This window comes from Perognathus longimembris, chromosome 9 (genome assembly GCF_023159225.1).
Source record: "Perognathus longimembris pacificus isolate PPM17 chromosome 9, ASM2315922v1, whole genome shotgun sequence".
NCBI lineage: Eukaryota > Metazoa > Chordata > Mammalia > Rodentia > Heteromyidae > Perognathus > Perognathus longimembris.
Genome location: NC_063169.1, coordinates 61,454,883 through 61,472,533, shown reverse-complemented (window position 1 = coordinate 61,472,533; position 17,651 = coordinate 61,454,883).

Below are 17,651 nucleotides of genomic sequence, written 5' to 3'. Positions count from 1 at the left end.
TTGTAAGGAAAATTCAGTACAGAAATGAAAAAGCTGCAGCATGTCACTTAGCTAGGCTTTAAAAAATAGTCACCATAGTTACAATGATGAACACTCCAATCAGTGATCGAACCAAAATATAATCTATAATGAGAGGGTGGAGGTGAGGCAGGGAATGTTTATGAGGATCTTTTTTTTTTTTTTTTTGGCCAGTCCTGGGGCTTGGACTCAGGGCCTGAGCACTGTCCCTGGCTTCTTTTTTGCTCAAAGCTAGCACTCTACCACTTGAGCCACAGCACCACTTCTGGCTTTTTCCATATATGTGGTGCTGGGGAATTGAACCCAGGGCTTCATGTATGCATGGCAAACACTTTACCACTAGGCCATATTCCCAGCCCAGGAAATGCGTATGTACACAGAGAAAAGGATGCATATCACAGAGCACTGTGTTCATACTCAAAAGTGGGGTAAAAATGAGGATGATGATGGAAGGGGTGCCATTGATCAAGATGCACTGAACTCATAAGCGGACACGTTGAATTCAACTCTTTTTGTACATGTACGTAAAGGTAATAACTAAAAGGAAAAAATGGCATACTCTAAATAGAGAAAATCCAAATAGTAGCAAAGTGTGCATGTTATGTAAAGACATATAGTTGGGCACTTTAATAAAATCTATTAGAGAGCTGAATACAATGAGTCTGGGAAGTAGGAAATTGGGAATGGGGGCCACATAGTAATTTTTTTTCAAATTTTTATTATCAAACTGATGTACAGAGAGGTTACAGTTTCATACGTTAGGCATTGGTACATTTCTTGTACTGTTTGTTACCTTGTCCCTCATTCCCCCCCTCCTCCCCCTTTCCCTTTCCCCCCATGAGGTGTTCAGTTCACTTACACCAAACAGTTTTGCAAGTATTGCTTTTGTAGTTGTTTGTCTTTTTTTACCCTGTGTCTCTCGATTTTGGTATTCCCTTTCAATTTCCTAGTTCTAATACCAGTATAGACGGTTTCACATAGTAATTTTTTAAAAATGTCCACTTGGAACACTATTTCCTTCTGTATGTGTCTGTGTAATTTGGGCAAAATAATAATAACAAATAACAAAAGGCCATTAATAATATGATATGTATATTATGTAGAGTTGCGTATATCTATGCAAATCATATAGGAAATGACAGATGAATGATAATGTAGATCAAGTATTAAAAAAGCACATCCACAAAAAAGACAAAAACAGTCCAGTGCTGGTGGCTCATGCCTGTAATCCTAACTACTCAGGAGGCTGGGATTTGAGGACTGTGGTTCAATAACAGCCCAGGCAGGAAAGTCTGGGAGATTCTTATCTCCAATTAACTACCAGAAAAAAAGAAGTGGAACTGTGGCTTAAAAGGGTAGAGCACTAGACTTGAGCAAGAGAATTCAGAGACATTGTTCAGACCCTGAGTTCAAGTCCCATGACTGACAAAAAAAATGACAAAACAAACAACCAAACACACACAAACAAAAACAAATCAGGACAATAATGAACTCAAATGGAGGGATAAGAAAGAGGAAGAAACTTTTGGACAACTTTAACAGTACAGGTAAATTTCTAATTTTTAGAGTGAACAATGAAATCATGGATTTCTTTTAATGTTTTTCTATACATATTTATTTATAACTGACATGTAATAATTGTACATATTTGTGTGGCTTTTCAAAACACACTTACGGTGTATAATCATCAGATGACTATATCTACCATCTGAAATATTTATCATTTCTTTATGTTGGAAACATTGGGACTTTCCTCTACTGGCTATCTTGAAGTATACAATTATGGTGAGTGATAGTTTTATTATGTACTTTGTAGCATTAGGAGTTATTCCTTCAATCCTCCTGCACCCTGTAGTCATGAACTGTTTTCTTTCTATCTCTCCTTTCTTACTATTCTGTTCTCCAATTCTATGAAACCAACTCTTGACTTTCACACAGGAGTGAGAATATGCACTATTTGTCTTTCTGAGTCTAATTTACTTCATTTACTACAGTGTTCTTCAGTTTCAGTTGTGTTGCTATGACAGTATTTCATTTTCAGTGGCTAAATAATATTGCCTGTTGTGTGTGTGTGCGCGCACGCGTGTGTATGTGTGTGTGTGTATGCGACACATTTTCATTATCCACTCATAATGGATAAACACTTAGGTTGAATGCACATTTTGGAGGCTGTGAATAGTGCTGAAGTGAAAATACTAGTGCAGATACCACTGATGTACTGGTTTTATTTCCTTTGGCTGAATTTAGTTATGGGAATGCTAGCTTCTTGAGAAACCTCCATACTGTCTTCCACAATGGTTGTAATAATTAACATACCCTCAGGAGTAAATCTGGGCTCCCTTTTCCTTGCATCTTTGTCACTATTTGCTTTTTTTTCTTTTTGTCTTTCTGATAATACTCACTTCTAATTGGGGGTGAGATGATATTTCATTGTGGTTTTGATTTGCATTTATATGTTGCTTAGAGTTAGTGAGTATTGTCTCATGTTTCTATTGGCCATTTGTATGGTTCTTGTCCAGAAATGTCTATCCAGTACATTTAACCATTTATGAGCTAATTATAATTACTTGGGTTTGAGTAATTATTTGCTATTGAGTTATTAAAGTGCCTTATATAATCTAGATATAAATCCTTTATGAAATGATTAGATTGTCAATTTTTTCCCCATTCTACTATAGGTTGTCTCTTTTTGTGTTGTTTCCTCTGCAGAAGCATTCCTGCTTTATAAATAAATAAATATAAATTCCATGTCTTAAACATATATGTGTTATACATATATATATACACACATATGTGCATACACACATACACACGTACATACATACATGCATGCATTTGTCTTTGAGATGAGGTCTCACTATGTAGCCCAAGTGATCTCAAACTTGTGATCATCTTGCCTTTGGAGTAGTGGGATGAGAGGTGTGTGTGCCACTAGGCCTGGCTTATATATAAAGCTATATAAACCAAACGTGGTTTAAACAACAAAAATGGCCTTTATACATAATGCATTAATGAAAATATCCTGGTTCAGCAACAAGTAGTGAGTTCAGGGAGATAAACATCACAGGTAGAGGACATCACAAAGCAGGCTTGCTCTAGGTGAACTGACACCAAGATGTTAATTATATGAGGATTTTCTCTCTTGTAGTAACAGTACTATATTTAACAAAAATCAGTTCTCCACGCTTCCTTTGAATGTAGTGGAGAATGTCATTATGGATGTTTATAGGTTTTCTCTTGTTTGAGTTCTACTTGATGTTAATTGGAGTCAGCCCCGCACCATCACCTAGCTGTTTTTCTGTTAACCTAAGCTTCTCTGCGACCATTAGCAGCAAGTGCTATTAGCAGTTATATTCCTCCATGACTATTCACGCTGAACTCCTGTGCAATAGCAATGTGATAGACCATTAAGAGAAATTCATCTTACACAGCACCTTGGGAAAACACCTCTAAGATTTCCCGGAGTGACATAAAATGCACCGAAAGTTATAACAAGAGAACATCCAATATCCCCAAATGACTCTAGTTGTCAGGCACGAGATTTTTCGATACTAGTTGTTGAAAAGTGATGGACTTGCATCAAAGTTTCAAACTGTACTTGAGAGTTATTTGGAATGACATCAAATGGAGCTCTGGCTATTTCTGACTTCATCTTCTTTCCGGATAGGATTTCTTTTCCATAGCCAGAGTCAAAAACATTACTCGAAGCTGCCGATTGTCATTTGCTTGCTGGATTTTGTTTGGTAAGGCTACTGGCAGGGATTATGTTTACATGCCAAAGCTAACTGGATGGCACCTTTGCCTTGAACATTTTAATATTTTAAAAAACCCACAAAACTTCATTTTAAAGCAATATCTAGTGTACTTATAGTCCAACAAATATTTATCAAATATATCTCGGCCATGAATAGCTCTAACAAGTAATTTTCCAATTGACTGAGACAAAAGGGTGTGACAATCCAGCTGACAAGGAAGAATGCTGTTCCTGATGACAATTCTTTGGCAGACAACTCTAGCCAAACACCTGTTTTCTTTCCTTTTTTTTGTTTCAGCCACGAGTGGCTTCCACCCCCTCCCCAACCCCCCATGTACTGAAAAGAAAGGCAGGAAGGGAAAAGAAGAAGAATAATTTAGCAGAAGGTCATCCGGGACCCCCTGCTAATGGCACTCTCTTCTCCCATGGCTGATTGCCTGAGAATAGGAAATCAGCCCAAATCTATTGTTGAGATCAGGGAGCAAAAGCAGTAATGTTGGAGGGAGCATGTGCTACTTACTGCTTTTCTCCCATCCAAGAAAAAAAAATAATTACCACGTTTAAAGGATGTACTCCAGAGCGAATCCCTTCTTCAGAGATCAGCTGTGTGGAGGAGGGTGGGGTGTAGCCCAGCAGAGCTGGACTACATTGTGTCTCATGGCCTCTTCTCTTCCCCTCCCTTCTCTCACACCCCTCACTCATGGCCACACTCAACCTAGGATGAGGGGATGGTCTGGATGAAGCACCATGTCAAGGTGACTTCCAGGGTGTGTAAGAGGTCAGAGATGACTGTCTGAAAACAGGAGTCAGTGATGGGCAGGGGAAAGTAACCAGGAGAGACTCCATGGTGTCCTCCTTCACCCTTGTCTGTCGTCCAAACAGGATGTATGCAGAGTCAGCCCCAGCACCAGAAGGTAGGAAGCTTAAGAGCCCCCCCCCCCCCGAGTGCCCTGCTACATCTAGAGGTGCCTGCCTCTCAGGCAGGACAGGAAATGAGTCAAAGAAGAGATGATGATGACGATGATGAGAAGGAAAAAAGCCATCCTGCCATTTACAGAATGCTTACATACAGGTCACGTCATCTTTAATTGATGCTTACCTTTGGGGCTAAGCAGATGCTAAAGATGAAGGATCAGGTTTGCTGAGAGAGGTCAGGTGAAGGTCAGAGCTAGGAGCTGACTCAGCTCTCCTCCTCCCCCGCCTCGCTCTCTAAAGATGGAGACACAGCCAGGTAAACTTTTTGTACTTGAACATGAAAGCCTTAGTCCCTGACGCGGATTGCTTCTTTTGCTCTAAGATTTTTCTTCTACGGACTGTGTAGAACCACTACGTTTGGGAAATGTATTCTGAGCATTGTCAAGAAAAACATATTTACGATTATCACCCTCTACACACTACTGAGTTTCTGTGCCTCAGTGGGTCCTGAGTATCAGAGTTCTTTATATTTTTAAATCTGTCTGTTATATTTTAGGAACTAGCTGGTTAGTAGCTGGTATTTTAGTCTTCCTTGTTCATTTGAGAATACAATAAAGTTTACCTGACTTGTAAATTTGGTAACAAATAATACTACTTAAAGGACACCTCTAATTTGGCTCTACTTTAAAAAGTGAAAGATGATTAAATTTCCTTCAGTTGAAAACAATATAAAGTACAAGAAACTATATAAGTCATTAGGGCTACTTAGGGAATAGTGTTTTCAATAGAACAGGTACTGGTAATTATAGATTTCTAATTTGTAAGATCACTTCATTTTTTTTGGTACCTCACTATTAATAGATTATAAAAGAATAATATTAAATTTAGTTGTCCTAATATCTAAAATTTGAACCTAGACCAGTATCTGTCCCAAGCATTTAATCAATATTTACTTCATGATTAGCTTCACACCTATATCAAAAATCATATATAAATCATATAGACATTTATGTAGCATAGTTGAAAAAACTATATACATACCTAATTTACATATATAAATTCTGTATATAAATTATGTTTATAATATAGATTTATATATTAAATATAAATTTGTATCATTTTTGTCAACTATAATCATATGTGTATATAGCCCCTGGATGATAACTAAATGTTCTGAGGTTTGAAGTGAACATAATTAATAATTTCACAACAACTTTAAAGGAGTTCTTAAAGCTTTAGCAAAATAAATAATATCCAGTCTGTAAATATGGATATAAAGTGAAAAAAATTCTTGCGACTCAAATCACATGTGGTTGGACATACAGATTTTGGCAGTACAATTTTAATTTTAGGAGGAATTTGCCTTCCTGTGTACTTCATTTTTCTTCTACCTGTACACTGATTTTTGGGAACCAATAGCACTGGCTCCATTGCGCCCCCTTGTGTTAAATGTTTTTCTCACCAGAAGCCTGAATGTCCTGAATTCTATCTTCATTTCTCTTTGAGTCCTTGAATATCAATGAATTCACAATAAAAAATAAACATAACTAAAATTCAGAGAAAACGTTAACCTATGGGTTCTGTTTCACCACCTACCCACTGTCAGTCCATTAATAAAGTGACAATTAAAAAATTGTGTTGAATAATTACTTAGACCACTATAAAGGTGATACATATAGCACAATAACCATACGTCATTTTCCAGAAGTCATAATGAAGTCCTACAATCTCAGCTCGTGGGACAGAATCAAGCACAGTCTCACTAGACCATGCAATACAAATTTTAAGACATTCTTTCTTGTAGACACCATGTTGGCCCACAAATATCACAAACTGTGTAAAACACATTCATTTTGATTCTGATATGACACTCCACATTACAGACTACTTTGTTACTTTAGATTTGTGGCTCCCACTTGTGGTATTATCCAGTTGGCGATTCGATTTTCCTTTTGTTCGCCTGGCCCCAAATGGACCACAAATACACTAGAATCAGTCCCTCACATGTGAATAAGCAGTATTCCAAAGTTGATACATTTGGAACTCAAGAGGCATTCTCCCGTGGAAACAATTTAAGAAATGATAATTAGTTCCTCCAAGGGTAAATCCTAAAATCAATTTAACCCATATTGAACTGGAAATACATTTATTAATAGCAGTATTTCTACTATGTTTGATCATCATTACAAAATTATTTGTCTAGGAGAATGAATGGCTTGATGAGAAACACACACACATGCACGCACACACTAGTCACACGGGATATGTTATGCATGTACAAGAAAGCATGTCCTGTCTTCCTTCCCTCCCTCCTTCCCTCCTAAGCAGACATTATCCATTCTGTGATTAATATATATTATAGCAAACAGAAAATGGAAGACAGCACAGTATATGACCTTATGGAAGCTGAAAGTGTAGCTGGTGATACACAATAAATATGACCAGAAATCAGCTCAGAATGAAGACCATGTTGCAGAAGACACAAAGGAAACCAGAAGCAAGAGGTTGGCACCATTCCTTCACTATGGGACTCTCATTTTCCCCAGGGGGAAAAGAAGAACACAGTTGTGACATGGAAGGCAATTTGAATGTATCCTAATAGGTAAAATAAATAGTATAAATCTAAGAGAGGGGTAAACATTTAAATTAAGTCATGCTAGGTTAGCAGATGTATTTATTTATCCCAAAAGGTAGTAACAAAATTCAGTAAAGCCGGGCACTGGTGGCTCACACTTGTAATCCTAGTTACTTAGGAGGCTGAGATATGAGGCTTATGGTTCGAAGCCAGCCTGAGTAGGAAAGTTAGTGAGACTCTTATCTGGAGTTAACCACCAGAAAAACAGATGTGGAGCTGTGGCTCAAAGTGATAGAGCACTAGCCTTGAGCAAAAATGCTCAGGGACAGCGCCCACACCCAGAGTTCAAGCCCCGTGACAACAACAACAAAAGAGTACATTTCAAAAAAAAAATCAGGAAACACACAAGGACTATGACTGGATGACAATACTGACAAGAGACACTAACGAAATTCTGGAAAACGGTAGCCAAACACAGAGGGGAGTAGACATAGCAGAGAGAAGAAACCAAACCTCAAAAAGCTGGCAGGGGACCCCAGAACTAGGTACTTGCTTACAGGTGCCTGGGGCTCACCGTGACCTTGCTGTAGAAGGCATTGTTGGTCCCCAGCCTGGGAAATCAGCTCTTCTTCATCGCCCCCTTTCAGAGGCCTGTTCGCCCAGTAGACTGCAGGCACCACAGCTCTGCCTGAAGATAGGCAGCAGCCAGTCATGGAAGCACTGGGGTTGCCACCCCGGTCCCAGTGCCTTTGCAGACCGCTGTAATCTGAGTTCTGACAGCCCTGGGGCAGCGGAGAAGTGACTTTCCCTGAGAAGAGGATCAACTAAAGTGTCTGGAGGAGAGATTCTGATTAGTGTGGCGGTCTCCTGAAGCGACACTCACGTCATCTGATCGGGTACACATTGCTTTGTGCACCAAGAGCTTGTGGTGAGATTCTTTTTTTTCTCTTGCCAATACTGAGTTTAAACTCAGGACCTCATGCTCTTGCTTAGCTTTTTCATTCAAGGCTGGAAGTCTACCACCTCAACCACAGCTTGCCTTAAGACTTTTTTTTTCTGGTTAATTACCAGTAAGAGTCATGGACTTTTCTGTACCAGACTGACTTCAAACTACCCTCCACAGATTTCAGATTTCTGGGTGGCCAGGAGTGCCTGGCATTTTGGGGTGACGATGCTAATACTTCACTCACTCTTAGATATGATTAAGATATCAAGGATTATGGGACCTGAAAGAAAGCCCCAAGCAGAACATGGAACCCTAAGGAGCCAGACTAATTCAGGCATCACAACACAATTCCCAGAGCCTTACCACAAATACCCTAATGACATTCCAAGACCATCTCCCAGGAGAAAACGTCAAATCGAGGATAAATATGAGAGAAAAGGTAAGAAAAATCAGAGAACTCCACATCAAATTTGATCATATAACTAACAGGACTTTCAGAAAGCCAAATAGGAATAGAAAAAAATTTTATAATAAATAAGGCTCACAAAGCACTTTCTAGAACTTTTGAGAGAGGAGGGGAAGGCTATCAATGATTTCTAACAATATCACTGGAAAGCTAGAAACATCAGAGGAAGGGCTTCAGTGATTCCTAGAGGAAATAACTTGTCATTGAAGTATTATTTTTTAGGTCATGGGGGTTTGAACTCAGGATCTTGGTGCTGTCCCTGAAATATTTTTGCTCAAGGTGAGCCTTCTACCACTTTGAGCCACAGCTCCACTTCTGGTTTCCTGGTGATTAACGGGAGAGAAGAGTCTCATAGGCTTTCCTATCTGGGATGACTTTGAACTGTGACCCTCAGACCTCAGGATTACAGGTATGAGCTACCAGAAAGCAGCCTTGATTTCTTTTTTCCTTTCTTTTGAAACAATGTCTCCTCTGTAGCCCAGGCTGGCCTTGAACGTGCAGTTCTCTTGCCTTGAATGCACAACCGGAGGTAGCTGAATTGTCATAGAGAATATAATATTGGTCAAGTATGATAATAAAAAGATACTATATTCAGACAGAAAAAGGTTGTAAAATATGTGCCCCTTTGTAATCATTCTGAGGAAGCTACCAAAAAATGTGCTCCACCAAAATGAAGAAGTAAATCAAGTAACGGGTATGAGCTCCATGAAGTAAATACAACAAGCAAATACAAGTGGGGCCTTGATGGGAATCTCCTAGTTTTGAGTGAGAGCAAGAAGGAAAGCATACAAAGAAAAAGCGAAATTATTTGATAATCTCATAATGTCACAAACTCAGTAAGAACTTCCTCAGTTCTTTTGGAAAAGTTAGGCCTGCAATTAGTGATGAATATAAACAAAATTAAGCTAATAAGCACGTAAAACTAAGAGAGGAAGGACATCATTAATTTCAGAGAAAACAAGACCTTGAATAAGAACAGAAATGAAATTGTAGGAAGCTACTTGACTCAGATGTAAATAGTACTTACCTAATTATAAACATGTAACAATATAACATGTTGTGTGTGTGAGAGGTAGGGTAAGAAGGAAGTCAACCCATGATGTCTATAATTAACAAATAATACCCATAATTAACAAGTAAAGGTACATCCATTTAGGCAAGTAAGGTGCTCACATGGGAACAAATGCTCTGAAAGAAGAGGTCTCTGCAGAGTGGAAAATTAGGAGCCAGAGGGCATGAGGATGGAGAATACTTGTTTTGTTTGTTTTTTGTTTTTTGGCCAGTCCTGGGCTTTGGACTCAGGGCCTGAGCACTGTCCCTGGCTTCTTCCTGCTCAAGGCTAGCACTCTGCCACTTGAGCCACAGCGCCGCTTCTGGCCGTTTTCTGTATATGCGGTGCTGGGGAATCGAACCTAGGGCCTCGTGTATTTGAGGCAGGCACTCTTGCCACTAGGCTATATCCCCAGCCCGAGAATACTTGTTTTAATCATACTTATAGCACAACTGATCTGTTGGATGTTTCATATATATATATATATATACATACATATGTACATATGTGTATATATATGTACAGAGGGGTTACAGTTACTTAGGTTATTTCTTAAATATAAAAAAATCAAAATAACAAACATATATGAACCATATGGAAAATGCATATGGTACAAACCACGAATAGTAACTGAATAAAAGGAGCCTCTGAACATAAAATAATTTGTTTACAACACAATGGCATTTAAGAGGAACAATATGTTACCATTGGCAAGAAGCTGTTACTTTGAAGAGTTAAGAGTCTCTTTGACTCATAGTTTTTTCATATCACATCTTGATTATCACATGTTGGCAAGACAATCAGATTATGTTTGTGTTTGACTTAATAATTCATAATGTGAAAGCTTGGTATTATGAATCTAAAACAGCAGGAGAATATAGTCTTTGTCTCAGTGTCAATTTTGACAAAGGTAAAAGAAACTCTACAAGTTTTCCACCAAATGTGAATTGATTTTTTTTTACAATAGAAAAAAGTAATCAAAAAAAGATTAAACTGAAGTAACTGTAGAATTCCTTTTACTGTTTTATTTTCAAATATTTTGACGTGGATGTGCCTTTAAGATTGGACCTCGGGAGAGTGAGCATCTCGGTGGAGCTTTTGGTATCTAGGATTTCATTTAGTATTTTCACATTTCTCTGAGCATCTATTTTATTGGTTGGCTGATTGGTTGATTACTTTGTGGTGCTGGGAATGGAACCCAGGTCTCCGAGCACTCTAGCTACGTAAGTGCTCTAACACTGGACTACAACCTGCATCTGAGCTTTTCACTTTGGGCATGAGAAAAGGGGGCATTGACAGTCACAGGCCTCGAAGGACGGACGACACTGAAACAACATGGTTCTCCTGGTAAACACAGAACTACATTGAAATTCCAGAGGAGAAGCAAGTGGTCTCTGTGTAACTGCATTTTTCAGATGAAAATTCAGACTTCAGCCACTAAAATAAAATTCAACAGAAGGTGCAAATCTCTACAAATGAGAGAAACCTTTTCTTCCTCCATTTGAAAACAATTTTCACGATCACTGAAAAGTTTATTTTGGATCAGAAAGAAAATATAAACATTCAAGAAAAGTAAGAAGTCTCCGAAGGCTATAGGTTTTCCATAATTAATATAGAAGCTACTTCTTCGGTTAAAAAAATACATAGGAAGGGAACTAAAGCATTCCACAGTAAAGAACCCTCTTCCTTACCTTCTAGATAAGTCTTCATCTTGTATTCATAATCTAAAGATTAAGCTCTGTTATGCCAAAATTAGTCTCTGATAAGAGAATTAGATGTGTAGACACTTTGTTTGGACAATGAGGAAAATATAGAAAGAACTATAACTCACTCATAACCCACTCAGACACAATCACTGTTGGTATATTAGGCTTTATCATGTTAATCTTCTCTTCACATATAGATAGATATATAGATACATTATTTTGTTTCTAGGTTGGAATTGTATTCACTTTTTTAACCTTTATTTTATTTGGCAATGTCTCAAACGTTCCCCTTTAGTAAAGGATTAAAAAATATTTCACTAAAGGAGTTTCTAAAACATGATTTTTATATATCTTTAAAAGTTTTGTTTTCTTCTTTTTTGCCAGTCCTGGGGCTTGAACTCAGGGCCTGAGCACTGTCCCTGGCTTCTTTTTGCTCAAGGTTAGCACTCTATCACTTGAGCCACAGCGCCACTTCTGGCTTTTTCTATATATGTGGTGCTGAGGAATCAAACCCAGGGCTTCATGTATATGAGGTGCGCACTCTACCACTAGGCCATGTTCCCAGTTTCTTTGAAAGTTTTGAAGACAATTCTAGCTTGGCTAATTACAAAAACAATCTATTTTTTTCTTCAATTGACTGAAATTCACTTAAACCATCAAAAATTATACATTCAAAGCTAGGCACCTGTGGCTCACACCTATAATCCTAGTGACTCAAGAAGCTGAGATTGAAGGATCAAGGTTCATAGCCAGCCTGGGCAGGAAAGTCCATCAGATTTATATCTCCAATTAAGCACAAAAAGAAAAAAAGAAGGAACAAGGAGGGAAGGAAGGAAGGAAGGAAGGAAGGAAGGAAGGAAGGAAGGAAGGAAGGAAGGAAGGAAGGAAGGAAGGAAGGAAGGAAGGAAGGAAGGAAAGAGAATGCAAGCAAGCAAACTGGATCTTTGGCTCAAGTGGTAAGTCACCAGCCTTGAGCAAAAAACCAAGCAAGGTCAGGGCCAGTGCCGAGGCCCTCAGTTTAAGCCCCAGGACCAGCACTCACAACCCAATTAAAAAGCAAATTGTACACATGGCATAGCTCCAACCCTGAGAGGTAATTTCTACATAAACTGCTACTTGTATAAGTGTAAATGAGATATCGTTGGGATGTACATACACAGTTTAATAGCTATGATTTGCTGCATTCAAGATGCAAAAGAGAATCAAGTTTACTTTTATCTAATTCAGAATCCACAGGAATGGCTGTCTTGGCTATGTCCTCAGCATTACCAGACGACCCTTCAGAAAGGAACACCCCCAAAGCATCTCCTACTTTCAAAGCAGCAGAGTCCCCAAGTATTCAGTGTGGTTTAGTGACTTCATGCCCTTTCTTTACATCCAAGGTTAGTTTCTCCAGCAAGCGAGCTTCCACATGGACTTTCACTGTGTTTCACTGCGATCAGCACCCACAGAAAGGAAGCCGATGGGCAGAGGAAGGCTCTGTGCCCTCATGGAAACTATCAGCCACCCGGCAGGGAGCTCTGAGGTTGGGATGTAGAATCCATTTCCTATTTTTACTGAGTGAAATAAGTGGGGAAAATGCATGGATGTATTTATTATCATGCCTAGTGTGTGGTAAGAATTCAATACATGTAATTGAATTATAGTTCTGTAAATAAAGCCCTAGCCACTTACATCAAAGGCCCCTACAGCCAGGGATTGGCATGTGGTACCCCATGCCAGGCTGAGCTGTCAGATGACAGCTCTGCTCACAGATAATGAAATCTCTGCTTTGTCACCTCACCCAACACCAGTGAGGGTGCTGTCCTAGGGACTGCCTGGTAGGACCTGGTTTCCAAAGTACAAATGAACTCTTCATGAGGTGCCCTCCACGGAGGGGGTTAGCACACATGAAGGACTGCACATATGCCTGGACAATGGCCAGACCATGTGTAAACCTAGAGCCAGTCACAACACGCAGCTGGGAGTCCAGAAAACCAACCCACTGTCTGCAGTCACCAGCCCACGAAGGCTGCTTGTGGACTGGAAGATGACTTCTGTGAAACTGGATCATTCTTTCTGCTAACAATCCAGGAAGCCCCCAGATATCCATCACCCCCAAATCTTCAGAACTTGAATTAGTGATCACTTCCCTAAATTTTGTCTCTGCCAATGAGAGAAAGCCAAACATGCCGTCCCAGCTAGCCATGCAGCTGGCTAGTCGGCTTCCCACTGTGAGGACAAGATACCCAGGACAAATCACGTTACGAGGAAAGGTGAATGTTTCCTCTGAGTTTTAGGGTATTCAGCTGATGGCCACTTGGCTTGTAGTTTTGGGGGCCTGTGGTAAGGGGGCATCTGTGGTAGAAGAAGCTGCTCAACTCTTGGCAATGGGGAAGCCGAGAGGGCAAGAGGGAGGACCAGGGTCTCAGCATCGCCTTTAAGGTCACACCTCCAGTGACCTAACTAATAGCTCATCTCTGTCCTGGATTCCAACTTAAGTGTACATAATGGTTTCTTGACAAAAGCAGCCTGACTTTAAAATTGAGGAAAAATTGCTTCTGCTTTTAGCATGTGTTAATAAACAAAACATCCAGTTAGCTCAGACCCCTGTAATTGATCACTTATCAACAAAGTCACTCCAGCCCTCTGCGGCCCTCCTTTGTGATAGCCCAGAAAACCTCGCAAGGAAACAAACATCTACAACTCGATGATTTATGAAGGAGTAGGGTGTGTGTGTGTGTGTGTGTGTGTGTGTGTGTGTGTGGTCTTTGATTAGTGTGTGTCTGTGTTGCGTCTTTGATGTGTGTGTGTGTGTGTGTGTGTGTGTGTGTGTGTGTGATCATGTCTTTCATGACTTTGCTTTTGGGACCCCTGAGCTCCTCGGACGAGTCTGTGAGAGCGAGATGTGCCAGGCTCCTCCTATTGAGAGGCTAGCGATGGGGTGGAGGGCTTCTCCCATGTATGCAGGGCAGCTCTAGAGTTGCTTGGACAACTTTGTGCAGGCCCTGGGTCACAGCGCCCTGCTGCGGGCTGAGTTCTACATTTCCACTGAATGAGGCCTTGATTTGAAGATTCTTGTGAGTGTCCCTTATGACCGTCGGAGATTGCACCCCCAAATCTGGTATTATACCCAGATCAATAGAGACCATTTTAGATTTTCAAGTAATAATGAAAAATTGTAAGCCATGTGTTAGAGAGACTGCTGAAAGCATTCTGAATTAAAGACTCTCTTCGTGCAGTATTAATGTGCTTTAAATACCTTTTTATTCTTTCTCCCAGTTGATTCTATAATCTTGGCCTCCAATGACATCTCAAGAAACATTTTTTCAAAAAGGTTTCATTTCACTACTCCCAAAAGTCAAATGGACACAACTCAGACATTCGTCAACAAATATTGGTGCATTCATACACAGAATATTATGTAGCCATAGAAAGATTTAAGAACTGATACATATATATATATATAATAACATGGATAAGATTTGAAAACATTATGCTAAGTTATGCATCCAGACATATTGCAGGATGCAATTTATATAAAATATCCAGAAAAGGCAAAAGCCAGGAAGGCAGCAAGCAGCTTGTGGTTGCTAGGGGACAGAGGAGGAAGAAACAGGGAGTGGTTTTTTTAAATTTAATGTATTCAAAGCCTTTTTTTGGAGCCAAAGATAGGTTTAGGAACAGACAGCGGTGACTGTTGTACTGCATTGTAAATGCCACTGATGTATTCATTTGTGATCAACTTCATGTGATACAAACAAATTCACTGCAATGAGTATATTTCCTCCTATTCATCAGCAAGTAGAGCTGAGTCTCAAGTGGCAGAGAGCCACTGTGGTGGGAACAAGCTGAGGGACAAATGTCCAGGCCCCGAGTTCAAGCCAATACTGGCAACAAAAAGAGAGAGGGGAGAAAAAAAGAGCTCACAACGGGAAGGAAAATCTTTACAAAGTAACAACAAAAAAGAGCGACCCCTTAATGCTGTCATCTAGTAGAAACCTCCAAGCTAGTCTTCATCATTCACTTACTCAGGCCATTCATTATTCATTCATTCATTCAATTCAAACTCAGATTAGCATTGCTGTATCTCTCATGTTTCAATAAACATATGAATTAATCTGCCCATTTGTCTTTCCTTTATGACTTATACTCTCCAACACTCCCCTAGCCCCCGCGCCCTCCCTTCTTCCCCCCACTTCTTGTCATTCTTTGGAAAAAGTACCAAGTGTTGAGACCTCTGAATGCCATGCGAATCCCACAAGCCTGTCCCATACCTGGCCTGTAGTATAGAAAGCCACATCACTGGGGACCTACTGTCCCAGGCCAGAACCCCAAGGCCCTGAACAGAGGCTGGTATCCATCACAAGAAGAGCGGTCTCTTTGGCTCCAAGGGATTAGGAACCTCAATGGCTCTTCAAACATCTCTAAACCCAACCTTTCAAATGCCACGCCCATGACCTCAAAACTCACTTTTAGAAGTAACAAAGCAGTAGCACATACCAATTGTTTAGAAACAAAGCAAAACACACACAAAAAAAGCTAGACAAAATAGCATATAGAAAGAGGAGAATAGATAATACAAGTCATTCACTGCTGCTGTGACTGATAATTACTTTGGGGCAAAAAGGCAGATTTTCCTATCACTGGATTCAGTACTGAAGTGACAGGAACAGATCGCGCCTCGCCTTTCTTTTCTTCCTATTGTACTTACAAGGAGATAAATGTCAGCACGTTCTGTTTTACTTGTAATTCCCTTGCCTAAGACCTCATAAATTATTTATTTTTTTAATTTGCGTTGTGTCGTCTCTTAGAATTTTATTTCAGCCTGTGTGCGTGTGTGTGCTGGTGATTTGCTAATTTTTTATTTTAAAGATGTAGAGTATCTCATTGGCTCCTAAGACACTGAACTCACCACAAATCTTAACACTTCTTTCCTGAACTGATTGGAAAATAGCAAGTCTTACTGCAAGCCTGGCTCTCTCTCTCTCTCTCTCCTCCCATTTCAGCTTTATGTCTGTGCGATTTGTGAATTGTAAACAACAATCATTTTTTAATGTTCTTAGGGAAATACGTTGGCTGCTCTTCAAGCCTTTTATGTATTCTTCTCATGATGTTATCTGTAATTAAGCTTGGGATAATTAACATTTCCCTCAAAATCACTATCTCTATATCTTTCCCCCTTGTTTGTTACAGAACATTAAATTAAATTCAGTACAGCTTCCACCGTGTCCTCTGCCCTGATCCTGAAGGTCAACCAAGTTTTACATGTTTTCCCCCATGTAAGGAATAACAGGACTAGCGTCTGGCAAGGTACACTTAATCTAGGAAAGCAGACCTGAGACTGGCAGCCTCGTGCTGTCTGGGAAGGCTTCTCTAGGCCATGGGCAGAGGTCGTAGGTCATGCACTGACTTCAGGTAAGAGCTGACCCGGCAGCATTCCTAATGTATCCAGCTCATAGGCAGCTCTCTAAGTTGGAGAAGCAGCATTTTGCTATTCAGGGGCAGGCACAGATAATACCCTGAGAAATAGCTCACACAAACCACTTTGCCATTATTTTTATTATTATAGCTATTAGGAAAATAGAAGCTCTGCTTTAAATCTATATGGCAAATATCTCTGCAGGAATTCCAACCCTTACACAATCCATTTTTTCCCCCTTTATATCTTGCAGACGGAGGAGAATCACAGTATGAGGAGCATAAGCCAGAATAGTTGAAACCTGAGTGAGACAAGTCTAAGGTGTGTGGTAAATGACAAGAAACCCAGAGCCCTTGCTGCTGGAGTTGGAGGACAGACCTGAATCCCTTTAAGAATTATGAATCAGGATGAGAATAACGAATCATGCCTCTCATTTAATTACTGCCTAAAAACCAATGAAAGATTCAGGAGTCACTTGTGAAAGTGTAATTCTGGAAAGGTAGTCCTGACTCTGCTCCTGAACACAGCTGACCAAACCCAGCATTAGAGACCAGGCTGCATAGCTGGACAGCTCAGCTGTTCAGGAAAGAGGAGTCTGGGAGGAAAATTCCCTCCACAGCTTCAAAAGGAAAATGAAGCCCTTTCAAAGAGCATTTGGATGTAATTATTAAAAGGTAACAAATAGGCTTCAGTGCAGGAGGAAGTGAATTAGAGCCTGCTCTAATCACATAAAGTAAATAATGACTCATATTTCCCAAGGAGGGAGCTAAAGCCTCAGCACTGGGAGATCAGTGTGAGAAATGCCTCCCTGCAGTTATG